The sequence below is a fragment of the Bos indicus genome, chromosome 3, assembly GCF_029378745.1.
Source record: "Bos indicus isolate NIAB-ARS_2022 breed Sahiwal x Tharparkar chromosome 3, NIAB-ARS_B.indTharparkar_mat_pri_1.0, whole genome shotgun sequence".
Lineage (NCBI taxonomy): Eukaryota > Metazoa > Chordata > Mammalia > Artiodactyla > Bovidae > Bos > Bos indicus.
The window spans coordinates 94,904,747-94,919,302 of NC_091762.1; the positions used below are offsets into that span (position 1 = coordinate 94,904,747).

General features: G+C 38.6%; 1 protein-coding gene across 4 annotated transcripts in view; it reads right to left on the bottom strand.

Annotated features, from left to right (window-relative positions):
- OSBPL9 (oxysterol binding protein like 9) overlaps positions 1 to 14,556 on the bottom strand; it is a 164,057-nt gene that overhangs the window by 110,276 nt on the left and 39,225 nt on the right. The window lies entirely within an intron of this gene.

Below are 14,556 nucleotides of genomic sequence, written 5' to 3' on the forward strand. Positions count from 1 at the left end.
GGATATGGTGAGGACGAGGGGATAAACATAGAATCTAAGTCTAGAACCTATTTAAAACCCAGCCATTGACCCTTTCTGAGTTTTTGACTGCTCTCTAAAATGGGAGTCACCTCAGTTATTCTGAGGCTTAAAGAACACTAGTGCTTTTCATTAGGCTGCTTTTGTGTTATATTTATTAGTAAAGAAACACCAGGTGACAATTGCTTCAAAACCCTGTCCCAGTGGCTTCTTCCAGGTGTGTGCTGCTACTGTACTTCCATATCATACTGTGATCATCTATGTCTGCCTTCTCCCATTGAATTGCTATGAGATCTAAGGACTAATTTATTTTGAGACATGGCATTCAAGTACACACTCAGTATATGTTTTTTTAAATAAAAGCATGAACAATTCTCCAAACGAGAGGGCTAAGGTAGGCCTGCAGTTATAAGTTGCTTGTTTCAGGCAGGTGGATAGAGTGGGTTTTAAACTTTATCTTTTTTTTTTGTATTCAACTATATGCAGCCATATTAAAACAATATAAAGCTATGAAAAACAGGGAGCCTACTGGTCAGTGTCCTTAAGAAATAAGGGTCTTAAGTATTCCAAACAGAATAGCTAGAGAACATGACACAAGTACAACGCCCCACGTTGGTGACTAAGAAGCAGTTTACCACTGACAAAACCAGGACCTGGTAAAATGGGACTGAAAGGACTTAAGGGGCCAAAATTCCAAATCTTGTGAAAAAAGGATACTCCTATCCCAGGAGTTTCAGGTAACAGAGTCCAATATTTACAGGTCACCCATGCCACTTTACTTTTGCACAAGACCTACATTAGTATAGCTCGTCCCAACTTATGATAGTTTGACTTAGAACTTTTCAACTTTACAAGTATGAAAGCCATAAATACTCAGCAGAAAGCATACTCTGAATTTTGAATTTGGGTCTTTCCCCAAGCGAGCAATACTCTCCCATGGTGATACTCTCCCATGATGCTGGGCAGCAGCTCCCAGTCAGCCATGTGATCACAAGGGTGCACAACAAACAGTGACAACCATTCCTGTATCCAACTAACCATTCTGGTTTTTAGTACGGTATTCAATAAATTACATGAGCTATTCAATGTGTGTGTGTGTTGGTCACGTTTGACTCTGCAACTCCATGAGCTGTAGCCCGCCAGGCTCCTCTGTCCATGGGATTCTCCAGGCAAGAATACTGGGGCTATTCAATACTATATTATAAAACAGGCTTTGTGTGAGATGATTTTGCCCAACTATAGGCTCACATAAGTGTTCTGAACATGTTTAAGGCAGGTGAGCCTAAGCCATGGTATTCAGTACATTAGGTGAATTAAATCCATTTTTTACTTACAATAGGTTTACTGTATGTAACCCCACTGTAAGGCTGTACCTGTTTTCACTTACCAAAATAAATCTGGAAATTTTCCAGAAAATAGGTGAAAAACAAAAACAGCATTCAGCATTTGTTTTGCCCTAAGCCATTACAGAGGCAGCGCACACCACAAACAATAAGAGTAGAACCGCCAAGCTCCCCGCTCAGGAACTACACTTGGCATCTCAGCATCAAGTTGTCAGCTTTGAGCCGTATCAATGAGCATCTGGGCTTTATCTCTATTTGTTTTGTGTATACGTTAGGAAGCAGCATCCTAAGGTATTGCTTTTCTGCTTTCGCCATTTTGCCTTACAAAAAGTTTCATAAGAATACTCGTCTTTTAGATAGGAGAGGAAACCTGTGTTCATTTCTTCTCAGAGACTGTCTGGATGAACCCCAATTCTATCCAAATCCCATCAACCTGCATTACCTTAGCTATTCCTCTGTACTATATAGACTAGGGATTTTTATAGCTCTTTTCAGATACAGAAAGTGTATCCAGAATATAATGACTTACCCAGGTCATACAGAGTTAATGGCAGAACCAGAACCATTTGGCATGGTACCTACTTATTCTATGACAGCAAAAAAAGACACATCTTGGTGGGTAAGCATGTGTGGGAGCAACTCATTCAGGTTAATTTCATGGTTAGTGGAGTTAACCTTCTAACTTTATGATGCAGCAAATATCTGCTAAGTCATAACTAAATACAGCATATATACTGTTAATAGATATAGGCTTAGAATACATAACAATAGTGCCTCCAGTAGAGGAGCCAAAACATGTAAAGAGATGAATATACATAAAACAAGGCAAAAAGAGACCTCTACTTGGATGAACTTTGAAAACACGCTGAATAAGAAGCTTGTCACAAAGGACATACTGTATGATTCCATTTATATGAAAAAACAGGCAAATTCATAGAGACCAAGAATAGGTTAGTGGTTGCCCAGGGCTGGGAGGTAGGAGAAGGAGGTGGGGTAAAATGAGGAGTAATTGCTAATAAGTGTGAGTTTCATTATAGGGTGACAAAAAAAAAATTCTAAAATTGAAATTGTAATGGTAGTTGCACCAAAAACACTGAAATGTCTACTTTAAATGGGTGAATTATATCTCAACTGTTGAGATATAATAACTGACCACCATCCCAAACTTGGGTTCTTTCTTTTTAGCCCCTTCATATAAATTCATCAGTTAACTAGTCAACTCAGAAACCTCTAGGTTCTAACACTTATTCTCCCTTATTCCATCACCACAAGTTGTGCTCATTCCACTTCCAAACTATAATGTCAAATTCTCCCAACTCTTCTTCATTCTATGAACTGTTATTGCCCTATTTCAGGTTTTCATCACTTCTTGCTTGATGAAGCAATCTGTCTTCAGTCTGGCTACATTTAGTCCACAGTCCTTGATATTGCCAGAATAGTATTTATAAAGCACAAGCTCTTATAGGAGCCTCAGATATTTAAAACTTTCCTTGGCTCTCCATAAACTATGAGATAAAGCCAACAATTCTTCATAATGCCATTCAAGATGGTTCAAAATCTGGCCCAATCAACATTTCTACAGCCACTTCTTCCTCACCTCACAGAGACCCTGTAGGTACTCAGCCTCAAGATTTCTTCTATGCACTGAAAGAAAACACCAAGCAATTTCACTTTTTCATGTCCTTCCTCAAGTTCAATTCCTACCATTTGCTAAACAAAAGCAAAACCCCACACTCCCACTAGCAACCACCTCCTTTCTTACAGCTTTCACCAGGAGGAGCTTTTTGAAAACTGCCCACACCTTAACCTTTCACCTACTCCTGGCAATTAGCTTCCCTTCCCACCTCTGCACCAAGTTTTACTCTCACAGCTCTTCAATACCTCTTTACTACATTAGAGTTTTGTCATAGAACACCGCTCTGAAGCACTGCTACTGCTCCTAACCACTTCCTTTTTAAAACTTGTTCTTTCAAGGACTCTTAATTACTTAAGTTGTGCTTCAGAAACATTTCTATCCAAGTATCTTTGGCAACCCATAGGGGAAAGAGCATTCTTTCTTGGTCCATTACACTTTTCCCCTCCTCTATCCAAATGCTTCTTTGAAGACTCTGGAACCTACCTAACCACCTCCAATGCCAACCCAGTCTTGCCATTGCCCTGAGCATTCTTCAGTGTATAGATGCACAATTCATCTGACACTCTGGCCTCTCAGTTTCTTGATTATTCAACTAAAATAAACTTCATTGTCATTCTCCTTCATTGACTCATTCCCATGGCAATTCCTTAGACCTGGATATCTTACCATATCCAATACGATAGCTATTAGTCACATAAAGGTATTTAAATTTTAATTATAATTGAGTAAAATTAAGTAAAACTTTAAATAAGTTCTTCGGTCATATTTCAAATACTCAATAGCCCCATGTGACTAGAGGCTATGAGACTAGACACTGTAGATACAGAACTTTTAATAATTGCAGTAAATTCTACTGGACAGCATTTTCCTTGACCTAGTCATTACAGAGAACTGAACCATAGTAAAAAAGTTAACACTGTCAGTTAGTGAACTGGCAGTAATAAACCAGCCACTATGATAAGCATTTTACATACATCACTTGAAAATAACGTTATACTGAAAGGTAAGCAGTCATGTACAGATGTGAGAGTTGGACCATAAAGAAGGCTGAGCACCGAAGAACTGATGAATCATGGTGCTGGAGAAGACTCTTGAGAGTCCGTTGGACTGCAAGAAGACCAAACCAGTTGATTCTAAAGGAAATCTACTCTGAATATTCATTGGAAGGATTGATGCTGGAATACTTTGGCCACCTGATATGAAGAGCTGACTCACTGGAAATGACCTAGATGCTGGGAAAGATTGAGGGCAGGAGGAAAAGAGGGAGGCAGAGGATGAGATGGTTAGATAGCACGATCAACTGAATGGACATGAAAATGAAAGTCGCTCAGTAGTGTCTAACTCTTTGCAACCCCATGGACTATGCAGTCCATGGAATTCTCCAGGGGCCAGAATACTGGAGTGGGTGGCCTTTCCCTTCTCTAGGGGATCTTCCCAACCCAGAGATCGAACCCAGGTCTCCTTCAGTGCAGGCAGATTCTTTACCAACTAAGCCACAAGGGAAGCCTGGCGTGCTTCCCTGGACATGAATATGAACAAACTCTGGGAGATCGTGAAGGACAGGGAAGCCTGGTGTGCCATAGTCCATGGGATGGCAAAGAGCCAGACACAACTTAGCGACTGAACAACAAACATATACACAAGTCTTAACTGTACAAGCTCAATAAAGAAACACTCTCCTTGTATCCTTTCCTAATCATTACCCTTGTCCTCCATCCCAAAGTCAAACAGTATCCCTACTTCTAACATTAAAAGTAGTTTTGTCCGTCTTCATACAAATGGACTCATATCACATATTTTCCTTTGTGTCTGGCTTCTTTCACTCAACATGTTTGTGAAATTCATCCAAGAGGCTACATGTAGCAATGGTTTGTTCATTTCTATTGCTATATATAGTATTCTTTTGTAGGAATATCCACAATTTATCAATTTCATTACAGATGGACATTCATGTTGTTTTCCAGTCTTAGGTTATTAGAATCATGCTGCTATGACATTGTCATTCATATCTTTTGTGTTATATATATATATATATACACACATATGTTTATATTTCTAGTAAATACAGTGTAGGAATGAATTCGCTAAGTCTTATGGTATGCACACTCCAATTTTAATAGACACTGTCAAACAGTTCTCAGTTCACTTCAGTTGCTCAGTCGTGTCCAACTCTTTGCAACCCCAAGACTGCAGCACGCCAGGCTTCCCTGTCCATCACCAACTCCTGGAGCTTGCTCAAATTCATGTCCATTGAGTTGGTGATGCCATCCAACCATTTCATCCTCTGTCATCCCCTTCTCTTCCTGCCTTCAATCTTTCTCAGCATCAGGGTCTTTTCAGATGACCTGATTAGGTGGCCAAAGCATTAGAGTTTCAGCTTCAGCAACAGTCCTTCCAATGAATATTCAGGACTGATTTCCTTTAGGACTGACTGGTTGGAATTCCTTGCAGCCCAAGGGACTCTCAAGAGTCTTCTTCAACACCACAGTTTAAAAGCATTAATCCTTCGGTGTTCAACTTTTTTTATAGTCCAACTCTCACATTCATACATAACTACTGGAGAAACCATAGCTTTGACTAGACAGACCTTTTTCAACAAAGTAATGTCTCAGCTCTTTAATACGCTGTCTAGGTTGGTCATAGCTTTTCTTCCAAAGAGCAAGTGTCTTTTAATTTCATGGCTGCAGTCACCATCTGTACTGATTTTGGAGCCCAAAAAATAAAGTCTGTCACTGTTTTCATTGTTTCCCCATCTATTTGCCATGAAGTGATGGGACCAGATGCCATGATCTTCGTTTTCTGAATGTTGAGTTTTAAGCCAACATTTTTACTCTCCTCTTTCACTTTCATCAAGAGCCTCTTTAGTTCTTCTTTGCTTTCTGCCATAAAGGTGGTATCATCTGCATATGTGAGATTATTGACATTTTTCCCAGCAATCTTGATTCCAGCTTGTGCTTCATCTAGTCTGGCATTTCTCATGATGTACTCTGCATATAAGTTAAATAAGCAGGGTGACAAGATATACCCTTGACGTACTCACTGAGCCAAAAATACTCCAAACTATGGTGTATGGAAGTTTCGATTGTTCTACATCTTCACTAACACTTTTTTTACGTTAGTCATTCTGGCAGGTGAGTACTAGTAGCTCATAGTGGTCCTAATTATATTCCCCTGAAAACAACAAAGTTCAGTATCTTTTTATGTTCGTGACCATTTGGCGAGACTTTTGTGAAATAGTTCAAGTTTCTTGTCTATTGAATAGACTAGACTATCATTTTCTAATTATTTGTAGGAGGTTTTTTTAAAATATATCCTGGACATGAATCTTTCATTAGTTATGAATTAGGGAAATATATTCTCCCACCCTTGTGCCAGCCTTTATACTCTCATAATGATGTCTTTGGAGAAGGCAATGGCAACCCACTCCAGTACTCTTGCCAGGAAAATCCCATGGACGGGGGAGCCTGGTGGGCTGTGGTCCATGGGGTCGCTAAGAGTCAGACATGACTGAGCGACTTCACTTTCACTTTTCACTTTCATGCATTGGAGAAGGAAATGGCAACCCATTCCAGTGTTCTTGCCTGGAGAATCCCAGGGACGGAGGAGCCTGGTGGGCTGCCGTCTGTGGGGTCGCACAGTCGGACACGACTGAGACGACTTAGCAGCAGCAGCAGCAATGATGTCTTTTCATGAAGAGTTAACCTTAACATAGTAAAATGTATTGGTTTTACATCTATGGTTGTGCTTTCTGTATCTTCTTTAAGAAATCTTTACCAATCCTAACGCCATGAAAGTATTCTCCCATGTTATCATCCGGAAGTCTCTACATTTGGGTTTCAAGTGATGTGAACAGCTGACTCACTGGAAAAGACCCTGATGCTGGGAAAGACTGAAGGCAGAAGAAGAGGGCGACAGAGAAGGAGATGGTTGGATAGCATCACCAATTCAATGGACATGAACTTGGGCAAACTCTACAAGATGGTGAGGGACAGGGAAGCCTGGCATGCTACAGGACGTAGGGCCGTGAAGAGTCGGACATGACTTGGCACCTGAACAGCAACAATAATCAAGTGGAATAAGTCCCCCAACATTTGTCTTTTGGCCTTTATAAACTAACTGTAAATCAACATCACGACCACGGTCATAGCCAGTTCTCCCTAGAATGGCAGGTGAGAGAAGTTGCTATATCTACTGGGGTCTCTTCGTTGACTAAGACAGGAATCAAAAGTGAATATTCTTGGCCCTTTATAAGCTTTACAGTCAGCAGTTGAACAAGTTTTACACACACATACTCACTTATTAGGATACTGATTGGGAACAAACTGGGACTGCCATTTATTTAGGTCTTTTTTTAATATTTATTTTTAATTAGAAGACAACTTCTTTACAATGTTGTGTTGGTTTCTGTCATATATCAACATGAGTCAGCCATGGGTATACATATAACTTCAGTGTTTGTAGTTTTCTGAGTAAAGGTCTTATCAGCCTATTGTTAATATTTATTCCTAAGTAATTAATGTTTTGATGCTATGGTAAATGTTCTTGTTTTTAAAAATTTATTTTCTAATTACAAGTTGTTGATATATTAAAATAGTTTATTTTTGTATACTGTCCTTGGATCTCCTCAGATCAGATCAGTCGCTCAGTCGTGTCCGACTCTTTGCGACCCCATAAATCGCACCACACCAGGCCTCCCTGTCCAGCACCAACTCCCAGAGTTCACTCAGACTCACGTCCATCGAGTCAGTGATGCCATCCAGCCATCTCATCCTCTGTTGTCCCCTTCTCCTCCTGCCCCCAATCCCTCCCAGCATCAGAGTCTTTTCCAATGAGTCAACTCTTCACAGGAGGTGGCCAAAGTATTGGACTTTCAGTTTTAGCATCATTCCTTCCAAAGAAATCCCAGGGCTGATCGCCTTCAGAATGGACTGGTTGGATCTCCTTGCAGTCCAAGGGACTCTCAAGAGTCTTCTCCAATACCACAGTTCAAAAGCATCAATTCTTCAGCACTCAGCCTTCTTCACAGTCCAACTCTCACATCCATACATGACCACAGGAAAAACCACAGCCTTGACTAGATGGACCTTTGTTGGCAAAGTAATGTCTCTGCTTTTGAATATGCTCTCTAGGTTGGTCATAACTTTCCTTCCAAGGACTAAGTGTCTTTTAATTTCATGGCTACAGTCACCATCTATAGTGATTTTGGAGCCCAGAAAAATAAAGTCTGACACCGTTTCCACTGTTTCCCAATCTATTTCCCATGAACTGATAGGACCGGATGCCATGATCTTTGTTTTCTGAATGTTGAGCTTTAAGCCAACTTTTTCACTCTCCACTTTCACTTTCATCAAGAGGCTTTTGAATTCCTCTTCACTTTCTACCATAAGGGTGGTGTCATCTGCATATCTGGGGTCATTGAGATTTCTCCCGGCAATCTTGATTCCAGCTTGTGTTTCTTCCAGTCCAGCATTTCTCATGATGTACTCTGCACATAAGTTAAATAAACAGGGTGACAATATACAGCCTTGACGAACTCCTTTTCCTATTTGGAACCAGTCTGTTGTTCCATGTCCAGTTCTAACTATTGCTTCCTGACCTGCATACAAATTTCTCAAGAGGCAGATCAGGTGGTCTGGTAGTCCCATCTCTTTCAGAATTTTCCACAGTTTATTGTGATCCACACAGTCAAAGGCTTTGGCATAGTCATAACCTTGCTAAATTCACTTTTCAATTCTTTAGTTTATCTGCAGATTCTTTTGGATTCTCTATATGTTCAATTAAAGCTGCCATGAATAATAACAATTTTATTTCTTCTACTCCAATCCTCAGACTTTGTATTTATTTTTCTTGTTTTATTCATTGGCTAGGACTGCCTGGTTTCAGATTGACCCTAGAGTGGTAGGCAATGTTGAACACAAGGAGAGTAGGGGGCATCCTTGTCTTGTGATTGGTCTCTCTTCCATTGTCCACTGTAGCTATTTAAAATCTTCTCTACTTTCCTTGAACCCTCAATAACCTAAAAAGTCATAAGGTAGGAACTCTACACCTATTATGCCCTCCTACCTGAAGATTCATCTGCATCCATACCCAGTCTTGCTTCTTTTCACTTGTCGTAATTGAAAAAGTGCCTATTACCTTTGTCAGGTCTCTGACTCTAATCTTCAGCTCCTCTTCCTTTCTACTGGCTCCTTCTCAACTTCATTTACATATGAGAAGACTTTACACTCTTTAACAACAAAAACAATACCAACAATCTTTCTCCATTATACATCCTCATCTAGCAAATGGCCCACCTCTCTCTCTCTGTTCCAACCAAGATTATTATTCAGACTTGTCCAAGTCTCCTGCCTAAAATTTATTTTAACCTCCCACTCCTTGTAATCGTATCAGTAGCTCTTCTTTACATTGAAATAAGGTGCTCTATGATCCGGTTTATCTGAGACAGTTTCAGATTATTCCTATTGTTGTTTGCTGTTGTTCAGTTGCTAAGTCATGTCTGACTCTTTGAGTCCCCATGACTACAGCACGCCAGGCTTCCCCACCTATCCTTCACTATCTCCTGGAGTTTGCTCAAACTCATGTCCATCGAGTCAGTGATGCCCATCCAACAACCCCATTCTCTGTTGCCTGCTTCTCTTCCCGCCCTCAATCTTTCCCAGCATCAGGGTCTTTTCCAATGAGTCGGCTCTTCACACCAGGTGGCCAAAGCATTGGAGCTATTTTTTCATTCCTGTTATCCTAGTATAATGATGAATAGAACCCCCTTTTATTCTTAGAGGAGTGTCCTGCTTTAGGGGATATGGTCAGTCTATCATGGCCTAGCCCAAAGACCCTCAGTGATTTGCTCCACGCCTACCTCTCATCTCTCATCAAATTCTATACTTGGGCAGTTTGAGGTTTACCAATTTCCCCAAGCTGTCTTCCACCAAACATCCTTCCTCTCCCCTAATCTGGGTTTATACTATTTATCTTTATATCTGGTAAAGCAAAATTCCCTTTTCTAATCCATATATGAAATAATATCATTAAGCAAAGTTCTTTGTTATGCTCACTCATCAAAATTTCGAAGTTTTTACTTCATCCCTGCTTTTATGACTCATTGTGCCAACATAATAAACATATATATCTTTCAATGACTTCCCATGATTTTTCTTCTGAAGGTTTCAGATGATCAACCTTTCAGGTTCTGCCAGGATTTGGGCTCACCATGGTGCCTGCTGCTCCAGGTCACACTATCCAGGTTCCAGAAGGTAATGGGAGATGGAGTTATGAAATCAGTTGAGTTTCCTGACTTCATCTCTTCTCTTTTCTTCTATATCCACAAACATATTTCAGACATAATCATAGTTCTGGTACCAAAGACAGGAAGATAGTTTTCCTCTCATGTCTTGGGAAAAAACAGAATGCTGGCTATTTCAGGGCCAATCTCCCTTCGTCGAAAAGAGAAAAGTAGAATGGTAAACTGGCTCCAAAGAAAATAAAACAGAAATGATGACTCCTCTGGGACACAGATCGCTCACATGGCTCCTAAAAGGAATGTTGACTGTGCTAAGAATATACAGAACAGCTACTCCCACTGCGACTCTACAACTGCACATTTTCCCTCACTGCTGAAATATTCAAGTCTTACATTCGTGTATCGTTTTCACATTCTCACATTATATGATCTCAGATGAATATAACACATAAATATGATCTCTCAGATTTGGGCAGAACAGGTATTACTCTTCTTTAGAAATTAGAAAACCAAGACTCAGAGTATATTAAAAAAAATATTGCCTAAGGTCTGACAACTAAAAGACAGGAGAATTCAGGTCTTCCAACTCCTGAGCCAAAGTTCATTCTTAATAGGGCATAGGTATAATAAGCAATATTCATTAATTCAACATACTTACTAAACCCCTATTCTGGGCCAGGAGCAATTAACAGCCAGGGGATATAAATAGGAATAAGATATATCTCTGCACTGTAAGAGCACATGAGCACATAGTTCAGAGAGGAGAGAGAAAAGTCAACAACACAGAGGGAAGCAGGAAAGCTGGAGGTCCAGCGTGCTCATCAAGGCCACTGCTACATAAAAAAGAAATGATGCATCAACATCATTCAGTAATTCAATAAGCATTTATTGAGTTTTCTGGTGAAAGCAATAGGGTGGTGAACAATTTGCTTTCCTTTCTTCACTCAATACTATTTTGAGGTTTGTTCATATTGAGTAAATAAATACATACTTTTCATGTCAAGAACAGAAATATATGTGTATGTACATATGAATACATATACACACAAACGCTATCCATGTTGAGAATATGCATGTAACTGTTATCTGTTATATAGTATCCTATTATATAAGTATACCACAATGTCTAATTTCCCTGTGTAGAACATTTAGGTTACTTTTAATTTTTCCTATCCCAATAATGCAATAATAATCATCACTGTATATGTTTCCTGCTAACATTTCTGCAAGAGAATATTAAGCAAACACTCTGAAATGGCAGACAGTTCCATTTTTATGTAGAATCAGACACATCTTCAATCTTACTAAAGATTACAAAGTGTTAGTTGCTCAGTTGTGTCCAACTCTTTGAGATCCCATGGACTATACGTAGCTCTCTAGGATCCTGTCCATGGAATTCTCCAGGCAGGAACACTACAGTGGGTAGCCATTCCCTTCCCCAGGGGATCTTCCTGATCCAGGGATCCAACCTGGTTCTCCCACACCATCTGAGACACCAGGGAAGCCCTCAGACCATAAAACTGCTCCCCTAAGCAGTTGTCCCAATTAATACCCTCACCAGCACTGGAGAAAAAAGTTCCTATATCCCCAATTGCTGGCCAACACTAGATAAAATCAGACTTTATAAGACCTTGGCAATCTGATCAAAATACTATCTTACTGAACTTTTAATTCAGAATCTGACAATCACTGAGAATAAGAATCAAGTCACTTTTATTGCTATTCTTATTTCTTTTATGTGAATTGAGTGTATCCTTTGACATTTTCTTTTTGGGCATTCTTTTGACTTTTCTACTGATTTGTATGTGTTCTTTGGGTTTTCTTTTTTGTCTATTAAACCTCTGTCAACTGTATGCACTGTAAATATTTTCTCTGCTGTCCAAGGTGTGCTTCTCTCTGACTGTAGAGTCTTTTGTTATTGCTGTTGAAAGGTTTTAAAATTTGAATGTTGTCAAATCTAACAATCATTTCTATCATTGTTTGCTTTTTAAGACATCTTCCTTTATCCTGATATCATAGAGACATTCTTCTATACATTCTTATGAGTATAAAATTTCATTTTATACCTTTAATTTCTGTGTATAGCATGAGTTAGGGAACAATTTTATTTTCTCCATATGGGCAGCCAGTTGATCCAACTTCATTTACTGAGTGATAGTGTCTGGTTTGTAATGCTGTTATACACTAAATTTACATAGATGTAAATATTCCTAAGCTTTCTCTTCCATGCCACTGATCTATTTATTTCCCCTTATACCAATACCATACTTACTTTAATTTACCATAGTTTTATTTTAAAAGTTTTAACATCTGGAAAGGCAAGTCCCCCAACCCCTTATTCTTCAAATTCTTCTTGCCTCTTTACCATTTTAAATGACTTTTAGAATCATCTTGTCAACTTCTTTGTTAAGCCTGATTAAGATTTTTGACTGAAATTACATGTATTTATAGATTAATTTAAGGAAAGCAAACATACAGATAATACTGAGTCTAATAAGCAGGAAGATGAGATAGCTGTTCAGATCTTCCTTTAGTCTTTCAATGATGTTTACTTTTTTTTCCATCAAAGGAATATATTTATTTGTAAAATATATTCTTATGTAACTTAGAATTTGTGTTACTATTAGAATCCCTTTTTTAAAATTGTGGGTTGCATAGAAGAACACTATTTTCTGTATATTGATTTCAAATCCAAAACCTTTCCCAAAGGCGAGACATTTAAACAGTATTTATGTAAATTTTTGTGGATTTTTTAAAAGTAGAAAATCATATCATCTGCAAATATCAATAATGTTTATTCTTCACTTCCATCCTTTTTCTTTGATTTCTTTTGTTTCTTATTCTTGTGTTTGCCAGGACTTCTAGTATAGTTACAGAAACATCATCTGTAAACACTAATTTTGATTCATCTTCCCAAAGCTTGCATCTTTTGTATCTTATTGCATTCCCAAGGACCTCCAGAATACCATATATAAAGAAGTAGCAATCTCTACCAAAATATCCATGACATTTTTAAGAACTAGAAGAAATAATCCTAAAATTCACATGGAACCACAACAAGCCAGAACTGCAACAGCAATCTTGAGAAAAAAGAAAAAAAGCTGGAGGTATAAACCTCCCACACTTCAGACTATACTATATAGCCACAGTAATCAAAACAGAAGGTATTGGCATAAGAACAGAATCATTAACCAATGGAACAGAAGAGACAGCCAGAAATAGACACACAAACCTGTGGTCAGTTACTCAATGACAAAGAACGCAAGAATACACAATGGAGAAAAGACAGTCTCTTCAAGAAGTGATGCTGAGAAAACTGGACAGCAGACAGTCACATGTAAAGCAGTGAGATTATAACGTTCCCTCACAGCATATAAAAAATAAAATAAAATCAAAATGGTTTAAAGACCTCAACATAAGACTGAAAACCATAAAACTCCTAGAAGAGAACACAGGCTGAATACTCTTTGAAACAAATCATAGCAGTATTTTCTTGAATCACTTTCCCAAAGCAAAATAAATAAATGCCAAAAACCCATATGGGACCTAATTAAAAGCTTTTGCACAGCAAAGGAAATCGCCAACAAAACTAAAAGACAACCTACAGAATGGGATAAAGCATTTGCAAATCATGCAACCAACAAGGGGTTAATACCCAAAATATACAAACAGATTATACAACTCTATATACAACTCAAAAAAACAAGCCAATCAAAGAAGACTTGAACAGATTTTTTTCCCAAACAAGACAGATGGCTAACACGCACATGAAAAGATACTCAGTGTTGCTAATCATTAGAGAAATGCAAATCTAACCCACAATGAGATAGCACCTCACACTTGTCAAAATGGCTATCGTCAAAAAAGTCTGCAAATAACAAATGCTGGAGAGGATGCAGAGAAAAAGAAACCTTTGTACACTGCTGATGGAAATATAAATTGGTGCAGCCACTATGGAAAACAGTAAGGAGGTTATGGAGGCTCCTCAAAAAACTAAAAACAGAACTACTATACAATACAGCAATTCCACTCCGAGGTACATACCCAGAAAAAAAAAAAAAAAACACAGAAATACTAATTTGAAACGATACATAAATATTCACAGCAGCATTATCTACAACAGCCAAGACATGGAAGCAACTCAAGTGCAGTCAACAGACAGCTGGATTAAGAAGATGTGGACAATGTGTGTGTGTGTGTGTGTATAAACACACACACAATATATATACATATAGATGTATATATATATGCATATACATATAGAATGAAATATTACTCAGCCATAAAAAAGAACAAAATACTACCATTTGCAGCAAAGTGGA